General features: G+C 46.7%; 1 protein-coding gene across 2 annotated transcripts in view; it reads left to right on the top strand.

Annotated features, from left to right (window-relative positions):
• The window catches only part of Kcnj6 (potassium inwardly rectifying channel subfamily J member 6), a 193,922-nt gene that overhangs the window by 45,130 nt on the left and 133,400 nt on the right, over positions 1–15,392 (top strand). The window lies entirely within an intron of this gene.

Below are 15,392 nucleotides of genomic sequence, written 5' to 3'. Positions count from 1 at the left end.
CCTCCCCTAGTTAAGAGGTCACAATTTCTTGGCCTTTCTCCGATTCCTCACTCAACACCAGCGGTTCACAGATATCCTGACATGACCTTAATTTCACTGTAAGTCATTACAGGTGCCCTAGAGGAAGCAGGTAAGCTTTTGGCCTCCTCCTCTCTTCTTTCTACCTCATCCCCTGACCAGTTCTGCCTCTAGTCTGAGGTCAGACTGAGAAATTTTGGAAAGATTTGCTACTTCGTTTGAAGCATCGCAAATGGGGTCTTTGCAAGTAGAAGTATCTTTGAGTCATGTCAGACTTAGCATGAAATACTGAGGCTCTCAGAACCATCACTACACACGCACGGCTATACTCTCATAGGCACATTAAGTTCTGATCTCTAGATCATAATAACCAGCACAAATGACTTGCAGGGTCTCCACATGTTAAAAGTCCATATTTTAGGCAGCTTAACTTTTGAGTACTTCTGAATTCCGGTTTCTAGACCTAGGTAAATAAATACACCTCGGCTGACTGTTGTTGGGTTCATGTCAGGTTTCACATTTGCCTCTGCAATAGTTGTAATGGGTTTGGTCAGTGAATTGATTGCCTCCAGAAAGCTTGGTCGAATTTGGATTTTTTAAAAAGGCACAGCACAGCCATTCTGTGTTGCTTTAGTCTCGAAGTAAAAGATAGCCATTGACGTTTGATACATACAGAAATGCAAGGACTGAGCGCAATCGTTGAATCATACTCAAGACACCTATTACTGATTCTGATTTTTGCTTTTTTTTTAAATTTTAGATCTTATTGTAAAGATGATGTACAGAGGGATTATAGTTTCAGAAGTCATGTAATGAATACATTTTCTTTTGAACAGTGCCCCCTCCCCCACACACATACCAACATTCCTCCCCCTCCGAGTTATATTGTTCATTTCCAACCCAGTGTCTGGTGGGTTTCACTGTGTAATTAATCCACCCTTGGCCTGCCTTGCCTGTGCTTTCCCTTCCCCTCTCCAAATCAGATAAACTTATGTACAAGACAAAGGGTACAGAAATCATTTTTGTGGTGTGCAGGGGATTGAACTCCAAGGTTTGCATCTGCTAGGCAGGCTCTCCAATACCTCCTTCTACTTCACTGATTCTAAGAAAGACACAGAATATTGTAAAATATATTACGCATGTTGTAAATCTTCAGATTGTTATAAAATATATAGTGCATATTGTTAAGTCTTCTAGGTGCTATGAGATGTTAACTGTGGGGTTAACACATCATGAAAATTAAATGTATTGCTAATGGATGAAATCGATTGTTTCGCTGTGGGAACACTGGTGAGAAACTGAGCATCACTCAGATTAGAAGAGGTAGCTGGTTTCATTTACACCAGTGGGTCCAAAGGAGTTTCTGCTCTAAACTCTAGGCTCTGACTGACAGGACTCCAGCAGATACAGTTTCTAAGAGATGACTTGCAGCTGGTTCTGGCAGTGTCCGATTGAGCTAGTTCTGAAGTGGTAGCTTTCCTCAGCATTCCCAGGTGTGTGTAGGGCGCTGGGAGGGGCGGTGTGCACAGAATGATTAAACCCTGGCAGCCATCACCAGTACTGTTTCAGGACATCATCCTTGGGGGTTGACATCATCTGCTGGGTGTGGCCGGCTCAGCTTGGAGTGGCTGGGCCGCTGTCCCTCCCCTCAAGCTTGTCTCTTCCTGGTGAGCTTTTTTTTTCGCTTATCAGCTCTCTGGCTCCTTTGGGACACCTGACTGCTGTGGAGACAAGGGGACATTGAGTGCTCATGTGGCTACCTGCTGCTGAATGGGGGCGGTAAAGGGGGTTCCATGACAGGAGACTTGGGGAAACTGAGGGATCTTCACGCAGCTCTAGGCAGGTGAGCACAAACTTTATTTGTAATTTAAATGCACAGGGACCAAGCACAAGGTGTATTATCAGTTCTATTAGCAGCTCCCCAATGTGGTGGAAGCCAAGAGTCTGTCTCCAACCCCAGAGTTCAGGTGGGCTGTAAAGCCTGCTGTCTTTGCTGAGGCTAGCCCTACCTGCTCTGAAGTACATAGCAGGTGATTCTACCTAGCAACTGTTATACATTTTCTCAGAATGAAGCCGATTATGTCCTCAAGGAGACAAAGCTCTCTTCCTAAAAAGCTGTGTGAGCATGAGAAGGGACATCTGAGTTGGGTTTTTCCTGGTGTTACCAAGTGACAAACGGCAAGGGTAAGTCCCTGCACAGCCAGAAGGTAGACAAGGATGGGCCTTAATAGGCATGCTGTAGAACTGCTTTCTGTTACTTCTCGTCTTTACTTTGGAAAGGGCAAGCACAAGTGACTCCGGTTCAGATTGGACACCACCCTCGATGCTGAGTTGCCCTTCCCAGCAGCCTCTGTGCGGTCTCTTGTGGCCAGGATGAGATCTGTCCCAGTAGGTCTGGTTGTCCCTCTGCTGGAAGAATGACTCAGTTGGCTTTTTGGCTCATTGGTGGGATGAGGTGCCCCGCTGGTCCAATCCCACAGTGGGGTGGAGGCAGGGGAGGAGGCGGGGCGACTGACAGGGCAGGTGAGAGCCTCTATCCACAAGACCCCTTTATTTCCAAGGAGATCAAGAGACAGGTCTCAGACAAGGCTTACCTGGAACCTATTCAGAATCGTTTGCCCCTCTGTGGGTCTTGCTCTGACCAGGATAAGGAGCACAGGGTTTTTACATCACTGCCAACTCAATGCCGATCTTACTAATGTTAAAGCACCCAGGCTCTTATAAACCTCAAGACATACCCATATCCTGTCCTATTTACTTTCTGTCATTTGGCTCAATTTCCCCTTTTTTGCATTTAAGACAATTCTTATTCTTCCAATCCTTTTCTCTCCAGAGGAACCTAATTTTTCCTCAATTCCCTTGTACAGTCTTAAGTCTCTTTTTGCTTGAAACCCCTAAGACACATTCGTTTGCACTCAAAACTTAAGACCTCCTTTGCCATTTGAGTTTAAAGATACCCATTTCCCTCTACTTTGTTATGTCAAGCCAGGTAATTCTGGGTTACAATGATAACAGCTTTTATACATTCAGATTATTTACATTCATGCACATGTAGTTTAAAATGGGCATAGAATTGAATTCACCCTGTGACTTAAAACCAGTGTCCTAAAAAGCACATAACCACATGGCCAGTACCAGAGAAACAAAGGCAGGAGGGTAACAACAAACAGAATCTCCATTTCCAAACAAAGCTAGATCAGCAAGAACAGAACACCTCCAGAGCCACAGCCTCTCACTCCCACACTTGAAACGTTGCTTGAACTCTGTGGGTCGACCTAACGGGGCCCCATCCTGACCTAGGAGGGAAAGCCTGAACTCATTTTGTAGTGCTTCCCCCAGGCCATAAGGAGAAATATGATGTTTCCCATCGCAGAGGTCAGCAGTACTGAAGGGTTGATAACAAAATCCCCTCTTTAACCGACGAGCCATTTGGGCCAGTTTGCTCAGGACCTCGAACTAAGCCTGAGCCTGCTGTGCTGGCCTGAGGCGCCAGTCCACAAATTCGTGGTCTGGCTCCACTGGTTGAGGCCAGACTGATGGTGACTAGCTTTTAGGCCACAGCCCAGATGTCTCTACTGTCAACAGAGGGACAGCTGGGACATACAGCAGGGGTCCTAGTGCCTCTTCCTCAAGATACACCCCCCATAAATGGTTCCTTCCTGAGACCGGGATAGTTTTAGTTGTCCCCCCCCCAGACCCTGTGAGGGTACAGTCAAGAATGGGGGGTTACATCCTCACCCGTCCTGCTTAGGTAGAGAGACCCTCAAGCAATGGTCACTCATTTAGGACCCACTCAAGCCCCATAGCTGTCAGCTAGAAGCCACAAACTTGAACCTGAGAGAAAAGCAGTTCGGGTTGCTCATTCACACACAGGCACACACAGCAGATTAAAGCACAAGCTCACAGCAGGTTAACACACACACACACACACACACACACACACACACGCACACTTTGGAGAAGCTTTGAACACCATCAGGTTACAGAGGTATCTGGGGAGGGACTGAGCTCCCTTTCTGTCCTGTGGTCAGGCCCTAACTAAGGCCTTAGATTCCGTTGACCTTCTCTGGGGCTTACCAGATCGGGATGAGGATGAGTAGCCAGGCGAGTTGTTCTGCTTATTTCTGGAGTCCGCTGCTGCAGCACTGCTTGGGGAGTTTGAACTCTGGGGCAAAGGAAAACCCAGGATAGGGAGGGTGGTGCCTTGACCTTGGCCTTCAGTTGTGAGTCCCGGTCTAAACCCACACAGCCTGGCCACTGGCCCCTGGCTCAGAAGTCCAGAAGGGTTGGGTCTCACTGGGGCCTCCAAAAAACGTAATAGGAAAACAGACAGGTGAGAAACAGAGCATCACTGGAGAAATACAAGAAGTCAGTCTCCTCACACAGGCAGGCCCGGAGGAGTCTCTCCTCCAAACTCCTGGGCCACACCCTTCCGTCAGGTAGAGCACGGGTGTTTTGAGTTTTGGTTTACCTCAATGACTATCGTTTCTCCAAAATGACCTGCGAGCTGGTCCACGTACTGTCAAGTTGAGCTAGTTCTGACAATGGTTATTGATAACATAAGCATGTTATCAATTCATATATTTATTCTACCAAGGACATTCACAAGGCATCCTGTAAGGAAATTCTAATCAACCAGCAAGCTGAGCAAAGTCAGAAACATACAGTTACCACACTATAAAATGGATGGGCACATCTACACCAGAGCCAGCCAAGAAAAGGGACATACACAGAACCAAGAGCATCCCGTGTACAGTGCTCACAACGGGCCAGCCAATGCTTTGCCTGATCAACTGCCCAGAGAAAACCATCAAGTTGGAGACCATCTCTCCCTGTCTAACTAGAACCGCCAGCGAGTCTTCTACCACCAGACATGTCCCAGTGCTATCGGCAGACACCAGCCTGACACCCTCCAGCGACAGGGTGGAGGAGAGTCTCTCCTCATCACGGGCCATTAGTCAATCTCCACAAAAAAAAAAAAATCGGCTGCAGCCGTTTTTCTTTCTAAAGCGCAACCCAGAGACATAAATTATGGCCAGATTTTTAAATATCTAATTAAAGACAACTTGGTCTAATAAAGATCTCACCATAGTAATAAAGATACTAAATATAAAAATATGTGAGGATGATTAAATATAGATATTTAATGAAAATATCACTATATGCAGTGAATATTATTGTAAGACATCTAACCAAATTTAAAACATTACAGGCTCTGTAGTAGTCAAGGTTTCTGGCAAAGGCATTTTAATTTCCCTATCTCCATTGGATTTTTTGAGTTTTAGATGAAGTTATAAATAAAAGCTATAAGCACTATTTTGGGTCTTATTGTAGAAATGAGGAAGGGGGCATTGCCAAGAGGGAAAACAGAATGGCAGAAAAATAGATATGGAGAAAGAACGCAGCAGCAAAACACACATTAGAAAATATAATGCATATATGCAGAATGATTAAGAGAAGGAAGACAGAGTGAATCACTGAAGCAAAGACAAGACACGTAGGCAAAAAGGGAGGATATGAGGACAGCTATAAGTAGAGAGCAAACTGCAAACTCCCAGAACCCAACTGGCTGTGGGTTTGCAACCTTCCAGACACTATCGATCTTTTAAATCTGTCCTTTGACATTTTAATCATTGTTTGCTTCTTTTCAAGGGATGTTTTCACATGGAGATCACCAGAGCCCTGATTAAACAGAATATCTCAGAAACCCATCAGGGAAGAAGTCACACGGGACACGCCCTTCTGTATAGCACTTGGCATCCCCGCTCTGACTGCAGTCGAATGAAAGCCTGAGCCCCTCAGAAGCTTCTAGTACTGTCTATAAATGGCTTGGCAGTGCCTAAACTATGTCACTGTCAGTAGGGATGCTGGGGGCGGGGACAGGCTCCATCCAGGCTCGGAATCAAAGCCAGACAATGGCAGGTTGTCCAGAGAATCCAGTGTGCAATAGCCCGGGACTCTGCTTCACGGCCAAGGCTGGCAGATGGGGTGCTACCTCCACCTGGGGGCACCTGCAGACGTGTCAGCGTGAGGCCCGCTCACATGGTTCCATCCATACGTTGAGGTGTGGTGATGAAGTTGCTGGGTGGAGCAGGGAGGGAACGTGTTACCAGCTCCTTCTCCAGTCTACAGGGCCTCTGCTCAAAGCCAACATCTAGCCTGCTGCTGGTGTCCTGGGCCTCAGGTCTCAAATCGGTTCCATGTCTGTCTGAGAAGATGGAGACCTCCAGGGCTGCCTGTGGCTCTCTCTGACCTGGAGATTTGAGCTGACTGCCTGTTGCTTTCTACCTCTATCCTGCCCCCACCTCCAGATTCTCCTTTCACAGCAGAGACCATCACCCATTGTCACACTCCCCTCTTGAATCGTTCACCTGGTGTCACCGCCATAACACATCTACTGCGAAAGCAAGGGATTACTCCGTGCTGTTTTCAAGTAACAAGAAAACAGTGTCTTCATCTTCCTGAGCCCCATAGGAGCTCTGACTCCCGAAGCTGAGTCTTTATCTAGTCAGGATGTGTGTGTGGAGAAGGAGGGGGTACCTGCACTTCCCTGAGCCTGCTCTGTAAGGTGTTCACAGGTCTCCCGTCTGCCTGGAAGTAGCGGGAATTCCTCCTGTGATGAAAGAAACAGCCCGAATTAGCATAGATTTGGAACCTTCAGTGTGTCAGATGAAATGAGGAGAGGGAACCAATTGCAATCGCTGCACACTAAATTAGCTCTATTACTGCAAAGTGGGTTTTATTCATTGATTCACTCCTTTGTGGAGCAGCTATTCTAACTCTGGCTTTGGATGGAGGCATGCAAGGACAAGAAGAGGGTTTTTCAGCAGGAGCCATGTACAGCCTTTGGGGATGGAGTTGGAGAATGAGGCTAATGGTGCAGGACAAATGGGAGTGGCCTCACAAATGGCTGCAGGCACAGATACACACCTGCAAGGCTCTCCTTCCACAGATCCCAGCTTGTTCCTGGGCAGTCTTCCACCAGGTGGCCAGTGGGGGTGTGGGAGTCAGGACCCTGGACGGGGACACAACATGGCGAAGGGCAGAGCAGGAGAATGTGGCCAATGTGGGAAAGCAAAGCAGGCCCAGTAGATGACTGGCAGATGTAACTGGACTGTATGGGAGCCTGTGCTGTCCTGAGGGAAAGGAGCAATGCAGATGCCTCATAGGGAGGACTGAAGACTGGGAGGAAGTGGAGAGAAGCAGCTAGTAGCTGATACAGCAGACAAGCTCAGAGCCTGGCTGGGGGGGGGGGGTTCCATGTGGGTGGAGTTGAAGGTGGTGCTTGGTGGACGTGGCATGGGGAAGGCAGGATCAGAAGGTAGAGCTGCTCTCGCATTAGGCTCAGAAGATAGGCGTGGTCCACGTATCTGAGTGCTAGCAGGGCTGGAAACTCAGACACCAGAAGGAGTCATTTGAGCTGCTGGTGGAATAAGCTCGAATTTGAGTGTGTTGAGTAAAAGGTTTGCATGGTGTCAGGTATGATTTCAGCTGGCCTGCAGTCAGCATGTCTTGAGAGGGAAACAATGGCCTTTTTCTCCAGGACAGTGGGCAGGGTGAGTGGACAGCCTGAGGTTAAGCGGTAACAAAAGCAGCTCCTTAACCCACGTGCATGGGCCTGCTGCACCTGCCCTGCAGATGGTACTTGCTAAAGCATCTCCCCTTCACCAGTGCGGCTGGAAATGTCGAAATCCACCATCTCCCTGGCACACACTCACACAGGAAGCTGCGGCATCATTGCCAATGTATCTGGATTCAAACTCCTCGCTTCTGACTAGTCAGTCAGTTCCTAAATATCACACCTAAATACCCTAGCCATCCCGTCTCAGCACTTCACGTCTGCAGGAGTGCTTCAGTGCTAGCCCCCTGGGACACTGACCCTGTGGGGAACGGGGCAAGGTATTCTTAAAAAGGGACGTTTGGGGTCCTCTTGAGACCCCTCTGAACCCATCCCCCTCAGGTCTCTTAGAGGTGCCTTCTGGCATCTTCTGGTAAAGGACATCCTCTCTCCAAACTCTCCTCTTGTCCGCCTTCCTCTTCCAGGGCGGCCATGTGCCATGTGGCTGTCCAGTATTCCTCTCTCGCCCAGGCTTTCCCACTTTCCATCCTTGGTGGCTGCTGTGTAATCCTGAGGTGTCCTCACACCTGTGGGCGAGTGAAGCTGAGACCAGTGAGCTGCAGGACTGGCCACGAGCCCAGGTAGTAACAGAAGCACCCTTCCCTCACCACGCAGTTCTGCCATGGACTTTGGGGAGCAGGTACTGGACGCCCTGCCCTGTCACTCATCCCTCACTTTAGGAACTGGACAGCATCCTCTCCCCTTCACTCCCATCAGAGTAGCTCTTGTGGTCTCCGTACGATGCAGCCTCTGCTCTGTGTATTTATTCCACAGAGCGGGTGTTGAGGGGGAGCTTCAGGGGGGCAGCAGAAGCCCCCGAACACATCCTCACTCAGCGTTTCATCACTGTCGGCCTCCAGGCAGGAAAGGATCCTTTGATGGAGAGCAAAAGTGAGCCAGCGTATTCTTCCTTGTCTCTACTCTAAGAAGGTAACGTTTTCCCCGTAAGAGCCGAAGTTGTCTTAATGGAAAACATTTCACATTCAAAGCTATAGGCTTCCTTGATAGCTGTGTTGGTTTGGAAGCAGAGGCCCAGGTCCAAGCTTAGGGAGGAAATGGATCCTCAGCTCTGGTGAGAAAGCCTAAGCCTATGTCCACCCTGCCTGCTCCCCCTTCCCTCCCTGCCCCTCTCTCAAGACTTGACTGCTCCTGCGGTTTCCATCTGCTGCCTCCTATGCTGATGGTTTGGCCCCTTGCCTGAATGTCAGCTCCAGAGAAGGCAAGTCTCTCCCCAGCCATCTCTGGAACATACTGGGGCTTGGAGGGAAGGGTCTTGGTGGTCACGTGACAGAATGCAAGAAACAGCAAACTGGGGGATCCATTTCAGGCTCTGCGTGCCTGGCTGCCTGGCGGGCTTATGAGTATCCTTACTGTGTGCAAAGGGAAGTTGGCGCTGTTTCTCAGATGCATTTGCTTTCCTTCTGTGATCACGGCGATTCCAGGGCCCCGGCCTTCCGGTGGATATGCCGGGGGTGAGAAGCTGGCTCCTTGCCACACATGTGCCCTGATACTTGGATAATCAGGTGTGGAATTCTCTCCCCACGGGTCCCATGCATGACCAGAAGCCAGCCCACACCCTGATGGCTCCCCACAGGCATCCACACCACGAACTTCCACCAGCCACTCCCAGAGGCCACCAAGAACATCCATCTGCTTGCCTGCCCGACTGGAAATGACCGGGCCACAGTATTTCTATTTGAAAAGACATATTTTTTTCTAGGAAGATAATGTGTGAGAGAGCAGGAAGCTCCCCCGCCTTCAGGATGGGCAGGCCCGGGAGAACAGACAGTGGGTGGGGAAGGAGGCTGGGTCTGAAACACAGTTGTCATTTTCTCCCAGAAGCAAACAAGCGTCATGCGTTACCCAACAACACAGTTTAAACCTCCCAGTGAGTTCAACCACCTCGCCTCCCCATTGTTCACGTCCTCCCCAGCCTTCTTTGCCTGCTCCTGTCATCCTCATTGTGCAGCCGCAAGGTCAAGGCAAAGCTTCTGCTTGATATTGCGCCAGTGTCTTCCTCCATCGCTCCAGATCACAGAGCTGCTTTCCATGTCTTCCCAGGTGGTCACAGACAGGGCAGCTGTCCACCCTGTGGGTCAAAGACTGCCAGGGTCTGCCATCCACCCAACTCCACCTCAGTGCAGCTTGCTCCTGGCAGCCCCAGCCTCCAGCTCCCCCAGCTGCCTCCCTATGGGGGAGACCCCCCTAGAATCCCACCCTCCTCACTCCAGACTCAAGTGAGGAATTCTCTCTCCAGGGAGGGGACCCTCAACCACCCCCCTCCCCAGGGACTCTGAGATGCACCAAACAACCACACCCCCCACTTGCCTTTGTTCCAATCCTGGGGAAAAAGCAAACTACATTTGAAAACTCTGCTGCCTCACACTTCCCCTGCGCTGGCTCTCCTTCCCCGCCTCCCACCCACTGCCACCCAGGCTCCCTGTCCTTCTCCCTCCTCCCACAAGCTGCCACCTGGCTACAAGCCTGCTCCACCCTCCCACCACCTGCCAGGGCTCCCAGCAATCCTCTCCTCCCTCCTGCCTGGCCCCATTTCCCCACTTTCCCCAACCTCTGGAAAGTATGAACTTTAAGACCAGGCGTAGGGAGTCCCCTGTGGCCCCAGAGGCCCAGGTCAGGCCTTGGGGCTGGTGTGTAGGCACCAGCTTTTTCTCTGCACCCTCATGGTAGAGGAGAGGGCATGGATGCTCAAATGCCTCTAGGAAAGCAATGCCCAGGGCAGTGGGCAGGTGAAAGGCCAGGGGAGGCTTTGATGGCAGCTTAGCAACAAGAAGAGGACAATGCACAGCCCACCCAGAGCACAGCGAGCTTGGCAGGAGAGCCTCAGAGAGGGCTCTGGAGATGGGAGTGAGCAGATGGCTGGAGGGAACCGCAGAGAACATTGAATTGTCAAGCCTCAGACTCCCAGAGTGAGGCAGCTGAGCATGGAGAGGAGCCCACAGGCTGGACCCGTGGGACCTGCCCAGACCTGGACACCTGGCTCCCTGGCCTCGGCTGGGAGAGTGGGCTTGGATTTATATGAGTTGTTTTCAGAAGAACAATAGAAACATGGTTATTGCTATTTCTAGTGTGTTTTCCTGCTTCATTTTCAGTTAATCTTTCTCATAATGTATTAAATTCCAGGCTCAAGTGTTAAAGGTAGGGAGGAGGTAATCTGGTTTTGGTTTTGCTTTTGCTTTTCCAGGTCTGGGGCTTGAACTCAGGGTCTGGGCACTGTCTTTGGACATATTTTCGCTCAAGGCTAGCACTCTGCCACTTGAGCCATAACACCACTTCCGGCTTTTTCTGTGCATGTGGTACCAAGAAATCGAACCCAGGGCTTCATGCCTGCTAGGCAAGCTCTGTACCAGTAGGCCACGCTCCTGTTCCAGGGGAGGAGAAAATCTTGATGTTTAAATATTGACTCCAAGAATTGCTCTGCACCCCAGGACTGTGTTCACAAAGGTTTCTACACAACTGACAAACCAATCCTGACGTCTGTGGAGGTTGTGTGGTCCATGTGACTTAGCATTCACACAAAGCCAGTCAAGCTGTGGTGGGGCCACCTTCTACCTGGGATGTCTCCGGAAATCACTCACCCTGTCCCCCTGAGCTCTGCAAATGAGTGCTTCCATTGCCTGGCAAGGTTGGATGACATACATAAAGCTGATGGATATGTATATGCAAGCTAATTTCTATGTTTATGTCTATGTCTGTGTATAAATAATTACCCTGAGTATGTGTAAGTATACTTAAGCTTATAGGAATATTGAAAGGTATTTAATATAAATTTGTATATAGGAAACATATATAGTGCATATACGATTAACGTAATATTTGTCCCATATCATTCAAAACTAAAACATTCTCATTTTCTCCTGCTACATTTTATTTATCATTCTCAAAGCCATTATGAGACTATTCCATGTTGTCAAACTTTATTGCCTCACGTTACATTAGACTCTCCCAGAGATTCGACAGCTGTGATCGCGTAGAGATCCAAAAGCACCATAATTTTATAAGCTGCTTGCAACTCAGTCCTAAAAAGTATTTGCTGATTTCCACTACATTGGGATTTAAATATGTTTCTTACCTGAAATCCCACTTAAACTTTAGTCTTTTTGCCAAGGATTCTACCTATGGATTGTGTGGCTGAGCACCAGGGACCTTTTCAGGTCGGCGTGCAGCCATGTCCTGTCCTATTTCACAGGCTCCCCTGAAACAGATGAATGCACCCGCAGGGGTCACTCTCTGGACCTGGCAAGTCCAACTCAGAGAAAGGTCTAGAAAACCTTTGACTTTCCAAAGTCAAACTCAAGCCAAACATGCCTAGTTGCTTGTTTGCAAGGGATTGTTTTCTGAGTCCCTACTTATTTAATTCACATCACTGCTCCTCTCCTCAAGCAGAAGGGTCCAGTTAATGAAAGGAGAAAGTGACAGAATAAGACCCGGAGTACAGCCTGGAGCCAGGAAGGCAGTGTCTGCTACCTGGGCATGGCTGAGTGGACAGGACAGAACTGTCCTAAGAGGCTGATGCATGGAGTTTACCTGCAACCCCTACTTTGCTTTCTTTTTCCCCCAGCCATGACACACCATCAGATAAAGGTCAACTAAGTACATCCCCCATCCTAATTGTCCCCAGCACAATCCTACAACATGGGCATAGCGCAGTGGTAGACTCTGTGCCTAGCATGCTCCAAGGCTCTCATTCAACCCCAGCAGGAGGCAAAACAGAAGGGAAGGCAGAACAAAGGTTAGGGAAATGGAAAAGAAGGGAAATAAGGAGAAGAAAAGGAGACTGGGATGGAAGGAAAAAAAGAACTGCGGAAGGAAGAAGAGAAAAAAGGAAGGAAAAATAGGCAGGGAAGGAGATAGGAAAGAAGGAATCATTGCATCTTCCTTCTTCAAGTTAACACTCAGTCTTTCAGAACCATTTTTTGAAGACTTGTTCATTCTTCACTGTGTTCTCGGCACCTTTGTAAAAATATTGATTGTACAAATGACTAGATTTATTTCTGGAATTTCTCTTTTGTTCCATTGTACCATGCCATTACCCCCATTGTTCTTTCTGATCAAGCTGACTTTGGCTATTCAGTGTTTTCTTATGGTTCCAAATAAATTTTGGGTTTCTTTTCTACTAATTTGAAAAGTGTCATTGTGAGTTTGGAAATTATACTGAATCTGTGACTTGCTTTAGGTAGTACATGTGGTAGCAATCCAGATAAATAAGATATCTTTCTATTTACTTCCATCTTCTTCAATTTTTCATCAGCAGTGTATCTTTTTGTGGGGTTCAGGTCTTTCACCACTTTATCTGAATGTATTCCTAAGTATTTCATGCTGTTGTAAGTAGTACTCCCTTGACTCCTTTTTTCAGGTAGTTAATTGATGCACAGAAGTGTTACTTTTGTGTGTTGATTTACTGTCTTGCTACTTTACTGACGTCATTCGAGGGCTAAGAGTTTTTCAGTGGTGAATACATGTAAAACAGTCCTCTGATGGTGCCATTAGGAATACATATATATGTATATATATACATATATATATATATATATAAATTGTGTCATCATTTTAATTCTTCCTTGCCGATTTGCATGTCTTTTCTTTTTCTTACATGATTGCTCTCACAGGGTTTCCTGAATTGGTGAGAATGAGCATCTTCTCTTAGAGGAAAAGCTTCCCACCTTTACCGTTGAGAACGATGTTCACTGTGGGTTTATCATGTGCCTTTATTGCATCAAGGTCCATTCCTTCTATACCCAGTTGGTTGAGATTTTCTGCAGTGAAAGCACATGTGATTTTGTCAAATGCCTTTTTGCATGCATTGAGGTGTTCCTATGATTTTTAGCCTTCTGTCTGTCAATGTGATGTATGTGGCACATACATTGAGACATCCTTGCATCCAGAGGAAAATTCCACTTGATTGTGTGGAATTTAACACACAGTTGGATTGAACTTTTTAGTACTTTTGTGTAGGATTTTTGCATTTAAGCTCATCGCAGATTATAAAGTTTCATTTCTTTGAGTGTCCTTGTCTGACTTTCCTATCAAGATAATACTAGCCTCAAAGTGTTCCCTCCTTTTCTTGAGACTAGACATTAATTCTTCCTTAAAGATTTGATGGAATTCACCAATGAAGATACTTATTCCCAGGTTTTTCTCTGTTCAGACGGGTTTTGTAGTTATGAATTCATTCTTCTTACTTGTTATTCTCAGGTTTCCTATCCATTCAGGGGTTCAGTCTTGCAGGCTGTGTGTTTCTAGAAGTTTTCTCATATCTTCTAGGTTAGCAAATCTGTTGATACATATTGAGTCTTAGTAGTCTCTTTCATTTCTGATTTTATCTTACTTTTTTCTTAATATAGCTAAAGACTGATAATTTTATTGAGACAAAAAATCTGTTTTATTGATGCATTTTACTATTTTATTGTTTTATTTCATTTATCTACCCTGACTTTTGTTATTTCCTTTCTTCCTTTTTGGGCTTTATGTGTTCTATTTCTAATTCCTTGAAGTATAAAGTCAGATTGCTTGAGATCTTTCTTTAACTAAATTTAGGAATTTATTGCTATAAACTTCCCTCTTAGAATTAGTTTGGCTGTATCCCATAAGTTTATATATATATATATATATTCTGCTTCAATTTTCATGGAAAACATGTTGTCTCAAGATATTTTTAAATTTCTTTTTTATTTCTCTTTGACACATTGCTTGTGCAGGCATGTGTTGCTTGCCTTCCACATATTTGTGAGTTTTCCAGTCGTCCTTCTGTTATTCAGTCCTGTTTTGCTGGGATTGAAAAAGATACTTGATATGAGTTCAATCCTGTTAAATTTAAGATATTTTGTGGCATAATATAGGAACTATCCTGGAGAATGCTCTGCATACCCTTGAGAAGGACTTGCTCCTGTGAAGTAGAAAATTCCTGATTACCAGTGAGGTCAGTTTAGTCCACAGAGGTCAGGTTTGTTGTTCCTTCTTTTGTGTGGATGATCTATCCCTCATTACCATCTTCCACTTAAGGCCTCTTCATCTTTGCTTTATGTTGGATATGTACCCATATACAGATGTTAGGTCAACTTGGGGTATGAGTACCTTTATCATTACATAACTAGTGTCTTTGTATGGTGTTCCAGGTCCATTTTGTGTGGTGTGAGTTTAGTTGCTTGTTGCTTGTGTCTTGTTATTTTGTGATTACTCTCGTTCCTTGTGCATGTGCTACAGCCAGCAGCAGCTCAGCTGGGTTCTGTAGCTCTTAGGAAGGGATTTCCTGTGTGGAAATAGTGGGTCAAGGTGACGACTCTGAGGGAACACGGGTCGAAGGGCTGACAGCATTCTTAAGAGTCCCCTCCATGCCAATTCCATTGAAAGAATTTGTACTGTCTAAATGTTCATTAAAAATGGATTGACCATGACTCCTAGGCAGAACAGCTTCTCTTCTGTGATTAGTAGAGGCTCTTCTAGCCTCATAAAAGAAGACAGAGTTGGCAGAGACTCAAGAAACACTTCTTACTAGCAAAGAGGGTGAATAAGGAGGAATATGATGGAGATGGTTTATTTATGTGCTTGAAAGTAGAAAAATGAAACATGCTGAGATTGTTTTAAGAAGGATGGAGGACAGACGGGTGACATTGATTAAGATCCATTTTTATATGTGTAGAAACGCCACCGTGAAACCTCCTTGTGCAAGGAATGTGCGTGTTTAGAAAAGAGGGAGAAATAACACGAAACTCCTCTCTCAGTGTCCATGAGCCGGTCC

This window comes from Megascapheus bottae, chromosome 1 (assembly GCF_031878675.1).
Source record: "Megascapheus bottae isolate mThoBot1 chromosome 1, mThoBot2.hap1, whole genome shotgun sequence".
In the NCBI taxonomy this organism is placed as follows: domain Eukaryota; kingdom Metazoa; phylum Chordata; class Mammalia; order Rodentia; family Geomyidae; genus Megascapheus; species Megascapheus bottae.
The sequence above is the reverse complement of the archived record's forward strand: the minus strand, read 5'-3'. Positions and strand labels throughout refer to the sequence as shown.